Source organism: Mesocricetus auratus, unplaced genomic scaffold (genome assembly GCF_017639785.1).
Source record: "Mesocricetus auratus isolate SY011 unplaced genomic scaffold, BCM_Maur_2.0 Super-Scaffold_100025, whole genome shotgun sequence".
Lineage (NCBI taxonomy): Eukaryota > Metazoa > Chordata > Mammalia > Rodentia > Cricetidae > Mesocricetus > Mesocricetus auratus.
Window position 1 is genome coordinate 6,755,326 of NW_024429206.1, and position 16,642 is coordinate 6,771,967.

At 42.2% G+C, this 16,642-nt stretch overlaps 1 pseudogene; it reads right to left on the reverse strand.

Moving 5' to 3' along the window:
• Nucleotides 1–1,354: 1,354 nt before the first annotated feature.
• LOC101825682 lies at nt 1,355–14,776 on the reverse strand (annotated as a pseudogene).
• Between the last annotated feature and the right edge of the window lie 1,866 nt (nt 14,777–16,642).

Consider the following 16,642-nt stretch of genomic DNA (forward strand, 5'->3'; position numbering starts at 1 on the left):
CTTCAGCTGAGGCTCTCCCTCCCCAGTGTGTGAAGCTGACAATCAACCAGTACAGAGCCTGGAGAGATGGATAGCACTGAAGAGCACTTTCTGCTCTTGCTGAGGACTGGGGTCCATTTATCAGTAACCACATGGTGGCTGGTGAACAGTGACTGCTGGCCCAATGCCCTTTTGCCTCTGGGTTTGGCCATCTCTCATGTTCCCTCTAACATAGCACCCCATCACCTCCTTTCACCCACTTCTCACCTCTTCCCTGGACAAAAATCATGGAGTGGGTGAGTTGAGTTGATCCCCCTACCCTTCCATCTGTCCTTTGTACAGTCACTAACAGCCTCTACCAGACACTGCACCAGTGGGGGGCTCTAGCTGCACCTGTTGCTCACCAGGCCTGATTTGGGAGGTGCAAGGCCCAAACTTTGTGACACTAGTGGGAATAGGGTTGGGGGTGGAAAGGCAGAGGAAAAGAGCAACTGAGAACCATGTAGCCTTAAACCAGCCAATGAGACGTCTTATTCCTAAATCCAGTTGAGCAGGAAACCAGAGATTAACCCGGCTCTACATGCAGATAGAGAAGGTAGAAGAGATGATGTGAGATGATGTGTTCTCTTTTGTTTGTTCTAAAAAGTTATACTGCTATGTACTTTAGTGGGACAGTTATCCTTAGATTTTTGTTTAGACACAGTGAAGACTCAAAGGTCACCAGGATGTAATCCTGCCCTCAGGTTATTTACTGTCACTCCACTTTGGTGTCTTAACATCCAACTTCCTAGAATGAGCGTACGGAAGAAGTCCTTTGAGTCCAGTATTTCTAGATCCAAGGAGTTGCCTTTGGTTCCCATGTGACACTTCTTTCTCCCCTCCTACCTCTGATTCTCTTTCCTTTCCTCCCTCCCCTCATTTCCTGTCATTTTCCCTGCCTCATCTCTCCCCTCCCCTTCCTCTTCTGTCTGCCCTGTCCCCTATGCACCTCATCCCGAGTTCTTTTTTTTTTTGGTTGTTTTTATGAGAATGGGTTTCTTGGTATAGTAGTCTAGGCTGTCCTGGAACTTGCTTTTTAGACCAGGCTTGCATTGAACTCAAGAAATCTGCCTGCCTCTGCCTCTTCCTCTCTATCCCAGAGTTATGGGAGGAAAGGCATGGCAAGGATCCCCTAATGGCAATGTCTTTCCCATTAACACTTAGCTTCTATGGCTAGACATAATGATATTCTCTGAGGATCTAGTTCTGTTCTATAGACACAGAATACAGTCACCAAAGTCCAATCTTTCAATAGATGATTTACTAGAGGACACAGTGTTTAGTGAACACAACCAGGTAGGCAGTGATGGTGTAGGCAGTAAGTGAGGTGACAAGTTTAACAGTGAATGCCTTTGTACCGCTTGTTGTATGGAGCCTTGGATAAGCAGATGGCTGCCTGTTGGTCACAGTGGCAGATGAAGACCTCACATGCATTGCTTTTGTCTGCAGAGAAACAAGAAAGGAAGTTGAGTGGAGCCCGTTATCTTACTCTATATAATTTATAACCAAAAAACACTGGTCGCCCTCCCAATTGTGTTGCAGACTTTAGGGTTGAGAAACAGGCCACACAAAAGGACATGGGGTTTTCCAAATTCTGGAACACACAAAAAATAAAAAAATCATTGTTGTGGTGTTGGGGAGAAGACACAGTTGGTAAAGCAGGTGCCATACAAGCATGAGGGCCTGACCGAGGATGCCCAGAGCCCATGTAAAAGGCAAGGTGTGCTTGGTGCATCTGCAACTCTATTGGGAAGTGGAAAAAACAGATCCCAACAACTTTTTGGTCAGTCAGGGTAGTCAAAGGTGAATCTCCTGTTTAGTGAGAGACCCAGCTTCTAAAGGCATGGTAGAGAGTGACTGAAGAAGACAGAGGATGCCAACTCATTCCTATACATAAAAATAAATAAACCCGAGTATTCAATCCTAAAATCAGGAAAACTACAAACATCAACTACTACTTCTAAAATTATATGATTTAAGATAATCCTCCTGCCTCTACTTCCCAAGTGCTGGGATGCCGGTGTGCGGGGCCACACTCAATGTATGAGTTCTGGAGGTGGAACCTAGGGCTCTGTGTACACTAAGCAGGTCTTCTATCAACTGAGCTACTTTCACAGCCTACAGAATCCTCATCTGTAAAACGGGAATGATAAATCTTTCCCTGCACAGGTGTTTAGTTCAGTGGTTTGCTTATAGCCAATGATAGCAGCTTTAAGTTGTTTAGTAAATGTGAAATCAGTGTGACATAGTAGCTAATAGGAGAAGTTTTGGGCAAGCAAGATGGCTCAGTGAATAAAGGCACTTTGCTGCCATGTGTGAACCCAAGTTCCATCCCCAGGACTCACATGGTTGAAGGAGAGAACAGACTCCTGCATGTTGTCCTCAGAGCTCCACACCTGTGCTGTGGCACAGTTATAACTCCACCAAGAAAAACATAAAATATTTAAATGTTTTTAAAAAGAGGCTATGGAATGATGTAGATCTTTGTTCCGGAACCAAATGCCATCACTTCTAAGTTGGGTGGCCTTGGGCAAGTGGCTGGACCTTCCTCACATTTCTTACCAGGGACCTCATCTATATTTTAGTGTCTACCTGATAAGGTGGTTGTGATGTCAAATGAGATCAGGGAAATGCCCACTAAATGGTGACTGTCCTCGTGCCTTCCCTGCTTCTTGCAAGCCTGTCCAGAGTCCCCATAGGGTAAACCTACCACTTCAGGTGATCTCATTCCCGGAGCAGGAGTATAAGTAGGAGGTGGTGTAGGGGCTGTCTAGGAATCTGCAGCTTTCCAGCTCCTGGGCCTGATCGTAGCAGTGGTTGTGAGTCTTGCAGCACCTGGAGAGAGGAAGGAACAGCTGAGGGAGGACCATGGACACACAGGAGGTCAGTTCTTACCTGCAGTCTTTCTCAAACAAGTGAGGATGACTAAAACACAATGTTCCAGAAGTAATCATCATTGGGCTCAAGAATCTTAGATTTATATTAAGCACATGTTTATTGAAGTCATCTTCTGTGGAGTGTTGGTCGGTGCTCGACTTTAGTCCCAGGACTTGGGAAGCAGAAGAAGGTGCATCTCTGAGTTTGAGACCAGCCAGATATACAGAAGAGACCACCCAGGGATACAGAAGTGAGACCCTGTCTCAAAAAAGTGATTTTCGAACAAAGCTGCAAGAATAGTTAAATTATGTACTCAGAAGTTTTTATGACTTTTCAAAGCCAAGTGTGACACTTTGATGGTGGCTATGATGGTTGGCTGTGTCCTAGTCTGGCAACTGAGGACAGCATGGTCCACTATTTACATATCACACATTCTGCCTTCCAGGACCACTAGATACAGATTTTTTGCACAGATTTTTTACATGACAAGAGGGGAAAAATGCATGCTGGGTGTGGTGGTGCAGACCTTTAATTCCAGCACTCAGGAGGCAGAGGCTGGAAGATCTCTGAGTTCAAGGCCAGCATGGTCTCCAGAGACAGATTCAGGAAACCTAGGCTACACAGAAATCCCCTGTAGGAAAACAAGCAAATAAAATTAATAATTAATAGACAAAACAAATATATGATGTTTGGTGAACATGCACATCTCCTGTTCTTGCTTTAGGACATGTTCTCCTTATGCCCAGTCCCCACCCCACACAGACTCTGCAGTCTCCCACCAGATGGATCACTCACCCGTCTAACTCATCCACTGGAGTGTTTGAGCCTCCATAGCCACAGTAGCAACCATAGTTGCTATAACCCTTCAAGGATGACCATCTGGGATGGTGCACTCCATCACATTACCGAATGGCAACAGAGCCTGAGGGCTGATGCTATGTGCAGTAGTGCCTGCTGCAAGAATGCACTGCACATTCCAGCAGTCCCACTTGGCTTTACCAGGGGTCTGATGCCTGCCTGCTGGCTTCCTCCTGGACTCCTACCAGCTGCTGCATCTGGAGAGCAGTGAATAGAGGTGTGAGGCGGTCAGAGGAGTTGGTTTTCTCCCTCTGCTGTGTAGGTCATGGAGGCCAAACTCAAGTCACCAGGCCTGAGCAAGTTGGTGTCCACCTTTTAGAGACAGAGAGCTGCCCTGTATCCCAGGCTAGATTCCCTGTCTGTAGCAAACCTCTGGCATCAGTCTCCCAAGAGGTATGATTATAAGCAAGCACCACTCTAGTGATCCTGGTCCCTTCTCTGAGATTAAGTTCATAACTGTTGCCTTCTGCCTTGCTTGCCCTCTCATTTCTGACTCTCAGACAGACAGCTGCCACATAGTGAGCTGCCCTGAGGTCCCTGTGTTGAGGAGCTGAGGACACTTTCCAGTTAACAGCCACGGACAGACTGACCTCTTAGTTCAATTACCCAACAATCCAGCCATCTCTTGAGTCTGAAATCTGCCCCATCCCTCCTTAAGCCTAGGTGAAACTCTAGACTTAGCAGTGGGATTCCTCACAGTTCTAGCTGAGACCTTGAGCCAGAGAAAAGGCCACACATGTGTCGCACATGGGAATCAAGATTCGCTAGACCCAGTACAGGTTAAAAGGTTTATTTAGAGAGATAACACTTATATAAGAGGCGGGTGGCTGACCCAGGTTCCAGCTACAAGGATCCTCCCAGAGCCGGGCATTGGTGGCGCATGCCTTTAATCCCAGCACTCAGGAGGCAGAGGCAGGCGGATCTCTGTGAGTTCAAGGCCAGGCTCGACCGACAGCCTCCAAAACAATACAGAGAAACCCTGTCTCATAAAACCAAAAAAAAAAAAAAAAAAAGGATCCTCCCAGGCTGTCCTCCATGACCTGGGCTGCAGTGAGAGAGCAAGTGCCTCCCAGAGCCAACCTAAATCCTCCCCTACCCTTCATTTGGGCGAGGTCAGCACCACAGGCGTGTAGTTAGATCTCTCAGCTACAATTCCCCTTTTAGTCTAAAGAGAAGATTTAGACTTGATGCAAAAATACATACAAAGATAACAAATATCAAGTGTGCTCTAGGAGAAGGAAAATAAGAACAAACACACCTAATACCTATTGCCAGTGAAGCAACTAGAGCAAATGGCAATAATTACCTATCCGGTCATCACTATAAGGTTATCCTAAGCTGCAAAGCTTAAGTCTTGTACCTAATATTTCTATCTAGAGAGAACGATAATTGTGACAGTCTAATCTTCAACCTTGTCAAAGACCTGAGAAGGAAGATAACAATACTAGGGTAGGCAGGAAGTATAGGTGAGCAACTTCCAAAGGTGCAGTGAAGACAGAAACAGCAGGCTACCTGGACAGTCACCCAAAGCCTTCCAGCAGCAGAGGGGCAACCAGCTTTGGCTAAGTCCTAGAGTATCAGACTGACCAACACAGAAGCAGGGAGGTAGAAAGGCTGTCTTACCCTGACTTGGCAAGGTTTAGCAGTTTTCAAAATTATCTCCTGCAAGTACAGTAGGATAGCAAGTCCAAAATCAGCGGTGAAGGTGGGGGCAGTTCTTTGCCCAAGAGGCCATTAGCTGAGGAGAGAACGGACTCCAGAAGGAGTGACATTGGTGCCCAACATTTTCTCTGGAAGCTTGGTGCTGTCAGGAGCAATTGTGTCTCATGTCAGCAGAGGACTAATATTAAAACATTTAAATGCCAAATTCTGCAGGTTTATGAAGTATTTGAAGATCAAAATCTATGTCTGACTAATCTCGTACATATAAGAATGTGGATTAAAATATCTGTAACTCTCGGGAACCTAGTTGTACAGTGACTTAAGCTTCCCAAAATAATTTATCAAAGATCAAGATTACATCAATATAACTATATACACATATATGTGTGAATCTCTAAAGCAGAGATAGAGTTGAAGTGTTGTAACCAGAGGTAGAACTGTATAGTGCAGCATGATAAGAATATACAAATTTTGTCAATATACAAATATCTTAAACCCATGTAAAAACATATATACCTAGAATATGATAAGGATATTTGTGCACCAAATATCATAAATAGACCTTACACAGTATGGCAAAATGTAATATACAAATTATCCAAGAAAGGAATACAACTTGATCGTACAAGTTACATCATAAGAAAATCTATAACAATGTAAGTTGTCTAAGCTAATAAATTACAAAGGTAAATCACAAGAAGATATATTAATCTACCTATATCCCATCCTAACCATACCTTTCCCATTCATTCCCTAAATTTATCTAAAAGAGATATCCGAGTCTGCACACCCCCTATCCATACCCAACCCTAAACGACTGAAAACCAACCCTAAACAGGTGTATATTATCCTTTAGTGTCAACAGTAGGGAAAAGGGGACATTGTATTCTTAGAATTACTTCCTGCTGAAATGGGATGACAATAACCTCCTGGGTCCTGTAGGAAGAAAAATTTTAGAGTAAGGAAAGTCTTGAGGGGACTAGGTGTAACATTTGTACCAAGTCTCTGTTTGGTGGGAGATGCTTTACTGAAGTTCTTATCTGAAGCTCTTGCCGGAGTGTAATAAGAAGGTGCACCATTTCAGCTAGATAGTCTATAGTAGTATAGAGCAATATAGTCCCAAACTGACTTTAGGGTGGTATTGTCAGTTCAAAGGCATCAAATTGGATCAAGTGGAATTGATGAAGTGGGGCCCCATTTTCTTTCTGGAGAGTTCAAAGATTGCTGTTAGGAAATTCTTTGTTCGCTGTGGAGGACTTAAACATTAATATCAACACAGAAATTTCAACTTTTATAGGTATGAATACTGGCAATGGCAACAATAATGAAGATAATATCAGGGAAATTAGGCTTTCAGAAAAGAAACTGAGTTCAGACAAATGACAGACCCTAGGTTTTTTTTTTTCCTGTTTTACATCAATTGGCTTCTTGATATAATACAGAAACTCTGAATTTTATTTTAACAACATGCTTGGATTTAGAGGAGGAAAGCCAAATCCAACTCCAAAGCCAGCATAGGTTTGAATGAATTGGGACTAAAAGAGTGCTAGGAAGTAAAGAGAAATAGATTTTGTATAAAAATAGCTCCAGAGTTTACCACGTGTCAGGTTCTTCTTTGTTTGATGGTTCTTTTTGGACAGCTACCCTCTCTTCTTTAGGCATCTACACGTTCAGTGTCTTTTTGCTTTTTGGAGATGGGTTTTCCTGTTAATATAAGAACAAAACACCCCTGCTTCCTTTGTGAGGTCTCCATACAACTCGTGGGATATACCTTGGTGTATGGCCTGTCATTTCTCCTCATCAAGAGTTTTCTCCTGTTTAAACTGAATCTTGACCAACTTTGATGGTATCCAAAGCTTTTCTTCTTCTGTGGAAACAAAGGTGAAATCGCTACCCCAATGTAACACACATCCTGGTTTCCATACTGAGGTCAATACATCCTTGAAGTACACCGGCTGATTTAATTCAGAAGTTTTTCTATTGTCCACTGTCTTTCTGCAGCTGTTTGTCCTTTCTCATTAGCATTAAGAAAGTTTAATGCTAACAAAGTCTTTGTTCCCCTTGCCTGTTTATAGAGCATTTTTAAAAAGTATGATTAGCTCTCTCAACCACTGCTTATCCTGTAGGATTGTGTGGTATACCAGTTATGTGCTTTATGTTATAGTATTTAAAAAACGGTTCCAATTTGCTGGAGACATATGCTGGAGCATTGCCAGTTTTTATTTGTGCATGTTCCTACTTCTAATAGGCGAGTGATAACATAATCAGCCTTTTCAGAGCTAAGAGTAGTAGCCATTGAAACCCTGAAAATGTGTCTATTGTATGGTGCACATATTTTGAATTTCTAAATTCTGCAAAGTGAAACACATCCATTTGCTAAATTTCATTTCTATGTATACCTTTGGGATTACTGCCTGCTGGTAACAGAGTATGGGTATGAACAAGTAGGACACTTTTTTACTATTTCCTTGGCTTGTTGTCAAGTGATGGAAAAATGCTTTTTTAAACCATTGCTATTCACATGGTGTTTTTATGAAATTCTGAGGCATCTAGCACACTTCTTATTAATAAATGATCAATCTCATTATTACCTTGTGCTAGAGGACCTGGCAGACTCATAAGGGATCTGATGTGTGATATATATATATATATATATATATATATATATATATATATATATGATGAGTCCTATTCCTGATTGTTTCTTGTAATTGTATAAACAATGAAGTTAACTCTGTATCATCAGGAAAAAATTCAGTAGTCTCAATGTGTAAAACGACTCTCTGTGCATATTGAGAGTCAGTAACTATATTGAGAGGCTCTGTAAAATCCATAAGTACCATGAGAATGGCGTACAATTCTGCCTTTTGTATGGAGTTATAAGGACTTTGAACTACTTTACTTATATTTCCTGATTTATATCCTGTTTTACCTGATTTGTTTGCATCAGTGTAGAATGTAGGGACTCCGGAGATTGGTGTTTCCCCTACAATATGTGGAAGGATCCAAATCATTTTCTTTATGAATTTGACTCTCTCAGTTTTGGGATAATTGTTGCTAATTGTTCCCAAAAAGTTACTACAAGCCCTTTGCTAGTATTCATTATCTTTCTGTAAGGAGGAAATTTCTTCATTAGTTAAAGGTATTATAATTTCTGCTGGGTCCCTTTCTGTCAATTGATGCAGTCTTAATTTGCCTTTTAATATCAAATCAGAGATCTTTTCTATATATGTTTTTAGTTTTTTATTTTGTTTATGTGGTAGAAATATCCATTCTTCCCTTTGCATCAAAATTACTGAGGGGAATATAACCAGAATACAGTCTAGTTTTGGATCCACATGGTCCACATGTGCCTCTAGTATTCTCTTTTCTACCCATTGTAATTCTTTTTCAGCTTCAGCTGATAAATTTCATGGACTATTTAAGTCCTTGTCCCCTTCTAGGGCCATTTTAAGTTTTTCAAATCATGCCCTTCAGCTTCAATAATGGCTTGTAGTTGAAAAATCTCTCCTAGTAGTTTTTGATAATCACTAAAAGTCTGATAACATGTTCTATTCAGGTATTCTCTCAGACAGTGCTGCAATGAGAGAACCTCATTCATTATATATCTTGTACATAGGTCCCATAGGATAAATTCCTAGAAGCACAAGAATTATATGTTTTAGTTTGAAAAATATGAAAAAGAAAAATGTTCTCGTTTGCAATAATGAGAGATATTGGCCATCCATAAGCTGTCACCACTCTACCTTAACATCAATAAAGGTTGAAGATTTTCCCACTTAAAAAAATAAAATAAAATAAAAAAGAAACCCTGTTGCAAAAAATAAAAAAAGTCTGATAACAATCTTTCCTGATCTGTACTTTCTGTGGTCTAATTTTTGTAGACCTATTTTATAACCTAAATAATTGGTAGAATCTCCTCTTTGTATTTTTTCAGGGGCAATCTCTAGTCCTCAGTGAGGTAAAACTTCCTTTACTGTCTCAAACATCTTTTCCATTGTTCCTTCCTTAGAGTCAGCCAATAATATATCATCCATATGATGGTAAATTATGGATTGTGGAAATTGTTTGTGAATTATTTCCAAAGGTTTTTGCACAAAATATTGGCACAGGGTGGGACTATTTAACATTCCCTGTGGCAAGACCTTCCATTGATATCTCTTAACCGGCTGAGAATTGTTGTAAGTAGGCACCATGAAGGCAAATTTTCCCTATCTTTTTCTTGTAAAGGTATAGTGAAGAAGCAGTCTTTTAGATAAATGACTATAATAGGCCATCCTTTATGTATCAGAGAAGGCAAGGGTATCCCAGGATGTAGAGAGCCCATTGGCTGAATTACTTTATTGATGTTTCTCAGGTCTGTAAGCATTCTCAATTTACCAGTTTACTCAATTCTTTTTGATAACAAATACAGGAGAATCCCAAGGGCTTGTAGATTCTTCGATATGTCCAGCATTCAGCTATTTCTGAGTCAGCTTTTCTAAAGCCTCTAGCTTCTCAGAGGTCATAGGCCATTGCCCTACAGAAAGGTTCATGTTAACCATTTTAAGGGTAGTGTTTTGGTTCCTCTGTAGGTTTGCATTTGTATTCTGTTTATGTACAGCATGGATGGTTGGTATCTGTTTTCTGTAGTGCCTTACAATATTTTTTATACCACCAAGAGCTTGTTTATGATTCATATATGATACAGGAGGAATGTTAATCTGGGTATTCAATTGCTGCAATAGATCATGACCCCACAGATTTATTGTGGTGTCTACAACATATGGCCTCAGTCTTCCTCTTTGTCCTTCTGGCCCTATACATTCAACCTATTCCATGCTCTGTTTTACCTGAGATGGGGTTCCAATCCCTAAGAACTGAACATTTACCTCTTGCAGGGGCCATCTTGGAGACCAAGATTTTTGAGTTATAATGGTCACATCAATTCCTGTGCCTAGTATCCCTTCAATCATCCTGTTATTCAGTTTTACTCTTTTTATCTTATTTTATTTTTTTGGTTTTTCAAGAGAGGGTTTCTCTATATTGTTTTGGAGGCTGTCCTGGAACTCATTCTGTGGACTAGACTATCCTCGAACTCACAGAGATCTGCCTGCTGAGTGCTGGAATTAAAGGTGTGCTTCATTTTTACTCTTAATTTAGGCCTTTGATCATTTATAGAAGTTTGCCAAAATATGCTTTTTTATTTCCTCCAGTTACATTTGATTCATTCTTCATAGCTAATTGATCATCTAGAGTGGTGTGATTTTGCATATTAGGCACTGGATATTCTAATTATCCTGGGGAAGATTAGATTGGGAATGATTGAACCACTTTTGACATGGGGTCCTTCGAGAGATCCCCCCTTCAAGGAGTTTCCCAATTGTAAAGGGTTTCCTTGTTTGTCTCTGATCAATCTACATTCATTGGTCCAGTGTCTGTCTTTGCCATATGGTCTACATAACCCAGAAGGTTGAGGCCTTCTGTTTGAGTCATTCCTATAAGGAGGATTACTTCTAGGATGCCTTGCCTACAATTTATTCTTAGCTGTTCTGTTCTACCACAGTTAAAACATCTGGCATTTTGATGTTTTTTCAAACCTTTGGAGATCGTTTCTCCTAGCCAAGCTCCAGTGTCATAATCATTATACTCAATGCTGACTGTATACAGGACCCATTTACCCAATGGTGCTGATCTGATCTTTTAAGGGACAAAGCATCTTTTTGCATTGTGGATTTGCATTCTCATAAGCTAGAGATTCTGAGTGTTTGCCTAGAGTCTGATTCTGTTACCTGTAACTCTACTGCTCTGGACAATCTTTGGAAGAATTCACTGTATCGCTCTCTTGGTCCCTGTACCACTTTGGTATAGGGTTCTATTCTCTCTCCTTGTTCATGAACCTTATCCCAAGCATTCAAAGCCACTGTATGGCATAGAGACAAGATGTGTTCATCATATGCAGCTTGAGTCTCTGGGTCAATATAAAGATCCTCAACAAGAATCTTATCTTGGGGAACTTCATAGCCTTTTTTTACCCCCATGAAGTTTGAGGGCTTTTGCTTCTTCCCTCTATAAAGCTCTCCATTGTATCTGAGACAAAATTTCAAGTACAGCTGATATTAGTTGGCCTCAATCCTTAGGCGTCACTCTATTAGTCCTTGCCCAGGAGTCCACCAATGAGCTCACTTAAGGTTAGTGCAGGCCATAAGAGACCATGGCTTCTTTCATGCCCTTAAGGTCCTTCATCTGTCTTGGCTCCCACTGATACGCAATGAAGACTTTTGGGGGTCTTTTGTTTCTGGTTTTTAAGTCATAGCCACTGGGAAAACCATAGGAGAAGGCATAATGACCTTAGGAAGGTCTTCTCAACGTCTGAAAGGTATAGGTAATTTTAAATTTTCATGGCCTATTATTCATATCTCTGATTCTGATGTAGCATATTGAAGGTCTTTTAACGCCTGTAATCTACTACCATTGTTTCTCTGAGTGTTTGAACTTCCTGGGCCATATAATCTTCTAAAGGTTTCACAGAATCTGTTAATTTTTTGTTCTTTTCATTTATATATGATTGTAAACATTTAATATTTTCATCCTTAGATATCATCTGAATGGCATGTAAACTGCCTTCCATAAGCAGCGTTCTATCTGCTATCTTGTCATTAGTGTCAGACATGGACCAAATTCTTTCCATTAGTATTTCAATCTTATGTTCCAGTCTTTGCATTTTATTAGTGAGATCATCAGACACAGAACAGGTTTTTTGTTTAAGTAGTTCAACATTATGTTCCCCTATTTCTATTCTGTCTGTTGAATCAGTAGATACGGAACACATTTTTCCTGAGAGTAATTCAATGTTATGTCTGTATTTTGCATTCTGTTTGTCAGATCTTCATTATCATCTTGACTATTCTGAATCTTTTTTTTTTTTTTTACCAAATTTTCCTTACCAGTTTGTAAGGAATTCTCTATTGTCTGGATCCTTCTTACCACGTTTTCCCATCAGTCTGTAAGGAATTTTCTATCATCCGAATACCTTTTACCAATTTTTTTCTTACCAGTCTGCACAGAATTTTCTATTGTTTGAATACTTCTTACCAAGCTTTCTTTATCAGTGAAGTATCTTCTATTGTCTGAATACTTTGTACTAGGTTTTCATAACCAGTCTGTGATGACCATATGATTTATATAAGTTGCTCATTTTTTACCCTATTGTCAAACAATTTCTTTAATGATATTATATGGATTACCAAACTGATAGCCACTACAGCAGATAGAAAGTGTATTCCAGATAGGTCCTCAACCTCTTCTAATAACTCATCCATACAAGAAACAAAAAATTCCTACTGTCCTGCATTATAATATTATCTGCCATAGGTATAGAGTAGTTAATATTATTTATTATTATTAGTTTAAAATACAAAGAATGCAGCTCTTACTTTCAGCAGAAACCTGGTGTTTTTTGATCTCGATTTCTTACTTGTAGTAACTATGTTTGGCCAGCAAGTGGCGCGGGTGCATCCGGTGGCAAGATAACTCTGGATTGTTTCTACTTTGTTAAGATTCTGTAAATTCTAACCAAAACTTTTAGAAAATCCAAATGAAGTGAATTTTTTTCAGAAAAGGGGAAATACGAAGTTCATGAAAATCGTGGGGACCCAGAGGCCCCAGGAACTGCACGAATAAATCAGCAGTGTTAGAGCATCTGTGTATGCAGCAGCAACCAGCAGGAGCAGGGCTACTTGGACAGCATCCGCCCGGGGAGCAAGCAGCACTTGGAGCCAGGCCCCAGGGGAAAAGCGGCTGGGGCAGATCGAGATCAAGGTTCAAAGTGTCCCTCTGGCACTGGTGTGTGAGCTCCTGAGGGCGAGTTCTGTGGGGAGCAGTGAACCCGGCAGCGACTCGGGGATAGGAGCTGGGACACTTGATGCTGGCAGGAAAGCAACCACTGCTGCATCAGCTGGGCTGGGGAATCTAGTGCTCATACTGGGCGCTGCCTAACCGCGATGTGTGGTCCCCGTGGGCAAATTATCACACTCGTGACACCGATGCCACCTGTGGGAATCAAGATTCGTTAGACCCAGTACAGGTTAAAAGGTTTATTCGGAGAGATAACACTTACATCAGAGGTGGGTGGCTGCCCCAGGTTCCAGCTACAAGGATCCTCCCAGGGTGTCCTCCATGACCTGGGCAAGAGTACCAGCGCCTCCCAGAGCAACCTAAGTCCTCCCGTCCCCTTCATTTGGGTGTGGTCAATATTCCTGAAGTTTTGGTTTTGGGTTCTCATTGGGATCTAACAGCCTCCGAATTGGTGTTCCCTCCTCTCCCCCACGTTTTAGACTGGCAGAATTAGAAGGAATCTGTTGATTGGCTATACAAGTCCCATATACAAGGCTAATGGTCAGACCATCATGTGTAACATCTGTATTTAACATAACAAACTGTTCATCAGCTGAGGAGTAGGTAAGTAAGCCCGGATTCAGTCTGCAGTGGGATACTTGGTTGTCACTAAAATGAAGGAGAAGCCAGGTACAGTGGATCACACACTGGTTAATACCAGCTATCTGGAGGCAAAGGCAGGTGGATATCTGAATTCCAAGCCAGCTTGATCTACACAGTGAGTTCCAGGACACCCACGGCTACACAGAGAAACCCTGTCTTGTAAACTGAAAAAAAATGGAATTGCAATACAAGCCAGGCATGTATGCAGTCCTAACACTTGGGATGTTGAGGTAAGCCTGGGCTATAATGTTGATTTGGAGGCATCCTCAGCTGCATTATAAGATCACATCAACAACAAGAACAACAAAGGTGATGGTGGTGGTGATGAAGATGAAGATGATGATGATGCCTAGAGAGATAGCTCAGCAGTTGGGACCACTTGTGAAGCTTGTGTAGAACCCAGGCTGGGTTCCAGCATCCACATGGCTGCTCACAGTTCTGGAAGATCAGACCCCTCTTCTGTCCTCTGTAGGCACTGCTCACACACAGTGCGCAGACACACATGGAGCCAAAACACTCATACACATAAAATGAAAGTGGGTATTTTCAAAAGGATAAGAAAAATCAACCTGCCAGGGAAACTTAGGGCCAGGGAAATGGGTACAATATGGCAGAGGCATATTTTTCTTGGGTAGATTATGTAGTAGACTCTTCTAAATGCTCATCTGAGGTCAGACATAGAGAATATAGGCACTGGCTGTGTGGACATGGGGTGAGCAGGAAAACCCAACCCAGAGGCTATTAGACCCCAATGGGAACCCCAAGTCAGAACTTCAGGTGTGACCAGTGGGGGCTGTGCATTGAAGACAAGGGGGATGGTGGGGCACTCAGAGGGGACAAGGGTCCTACCTGTGAGCAGAGTGATCAGCAGAAGGAGTTTCATATTGAGTGAGGGGAGGACTCGAGTGGCTGCTGTCTTTATAGTCCTGTAGCTGTGCTGACAATGTCCAGTCAGTGCACAGTCCTGCTGGCAGAGTGACTGTAGATGCTGGCAGAGCCTGAATCAATGCTGTCACAGAGACAAAGAGAATGGGCTATCTCGACATCCCACAGCAGCTCAAATGAAGAGACTGACAAAGTGCCAAGTCCCTCCGCCATGGAGGCTTTGAGGTCATAAGAAGACATAGCGTTTGCTACTGGGGTTGGGTCTGAGGGATGCTGATAGTGACATGAGGTCCCAGGCAGGAGAAGCTGACACCAACAATCCTCCATGTTAACTGTATAAACTAAGCGCTAGGTCTGTCCCAAGACCTGACACAGCCTTTGAGGTAAATCCAACTACCAATTCAGTCTTCAATTAATTAATTAGTGTGTGCATGAGAGAGAGAAAGCAAGAAAGAGAGACTAGAGAGTGCTTGTGTGTGCATTGGAGGTCAGAGGACAACTCTGTGAAGTCCCTCCTCTCTTTTGGGTCTGTATGCTTGACTCCATTTTAAAAATTTCTTCTTAAGAAAAAAAAACAGCACATGCCCAACAGTGTGCCCACAGATCAATGTGATGCAGGCAATCCTTCAGCCGAGGCTCCCCCTCCCCAGTGTGTGAAGCTGACAGCCAACCACTACAGGAGCTGGAGACACGGATCAGAACTTAAGAGCTCTTTCTGCTCTTGCGGGGGACCAGAGTTCAATTCTTAGCCCCCTCATGGTAGATGGGGAACAATGTCTGCTGGCCCAATGCCCTCTCACACTGTGTTTGGTCATCTCTCACGTACCCTTCCCCTTAGCACCCCAGAACCTCCTTTTCTCCACTCCTACCCTCTTCACTGCATAAAGACCTTATAGAGGGTGAGTTGAGCTGGTTGTCTCTACATTCAAGCTCCCTCTATCCTTCCAGTAGGACTCTGGACACCCACAACCAGCTTCTACCAGTTAGTGTGCCTGTGCATGGGGCTCTAGGTATATCTGTTGCTTACCAGTACTGACCTAGGGAGGGACAAGGCTGGAGCTTTGGGACAGGAGTGGGCATGGAGCCCTAAACTAGACAAAGAAACACCTTCTTCCTAACTCTGGTTGGTTGACCAGGGAACCAGAGATTAATTTGGCTTCATGTGTTGGGTCCTGTGATAGAGAAAGGTAGAGGAGACAATGTGTTCTCTTTTATTTGTTGTAAAAACCTTGGATACTGTGAACGTCAGAGGAACAATTATCCTGTGGTGTGTGTTTAGTCACAGAGAAGACTCAAAGGCCACCAGGATATAATCCTGCCTTCAGGTCACTAACCATGAGTCCACTTTGGTTTCCTGTATCCCACCTCCTATAATGAGGGCACAGCAGAAGCGCTCTGAGTCCAGTATTTCTAGGGCCAAGATGTTCCTTTAGTGCCCATGTGACACAGCAACTTCTCTTCCCTCTCCTCCTCTCTCTCTGTCTTCCCTTCCCTTCCCTCCCCACCTTTTCTGTCCCTATCCCTGCCTCATTTCTTCCCTCCCCTCCCCTCCTGTCTGCCTCTACCACCCTGTGCATCTCAGGCTGAGTTCTGCTTTTGCTGTACTTGTTTTCTGAAATGGGGTTTCCTTGTGTAATAGTCCTGGATGTTCTGGAACTCACTTTTTAGATCAGATTGGCCTTGAACTCAAGAGATGTGCTTTCTTCTGTCTCTGCATCCCTGAGTGGTGACAAGAAAGGCATGGCTGGGCTCATCACTTACTTTTCAAGTGCTCCCCTAGTGGCAATGTCTTTCCCATTAATCTTCATCTTCTGGGGCTGAACTGAATGATGTTCTCTGAGGATCTAGTTATGATTAGTAGACA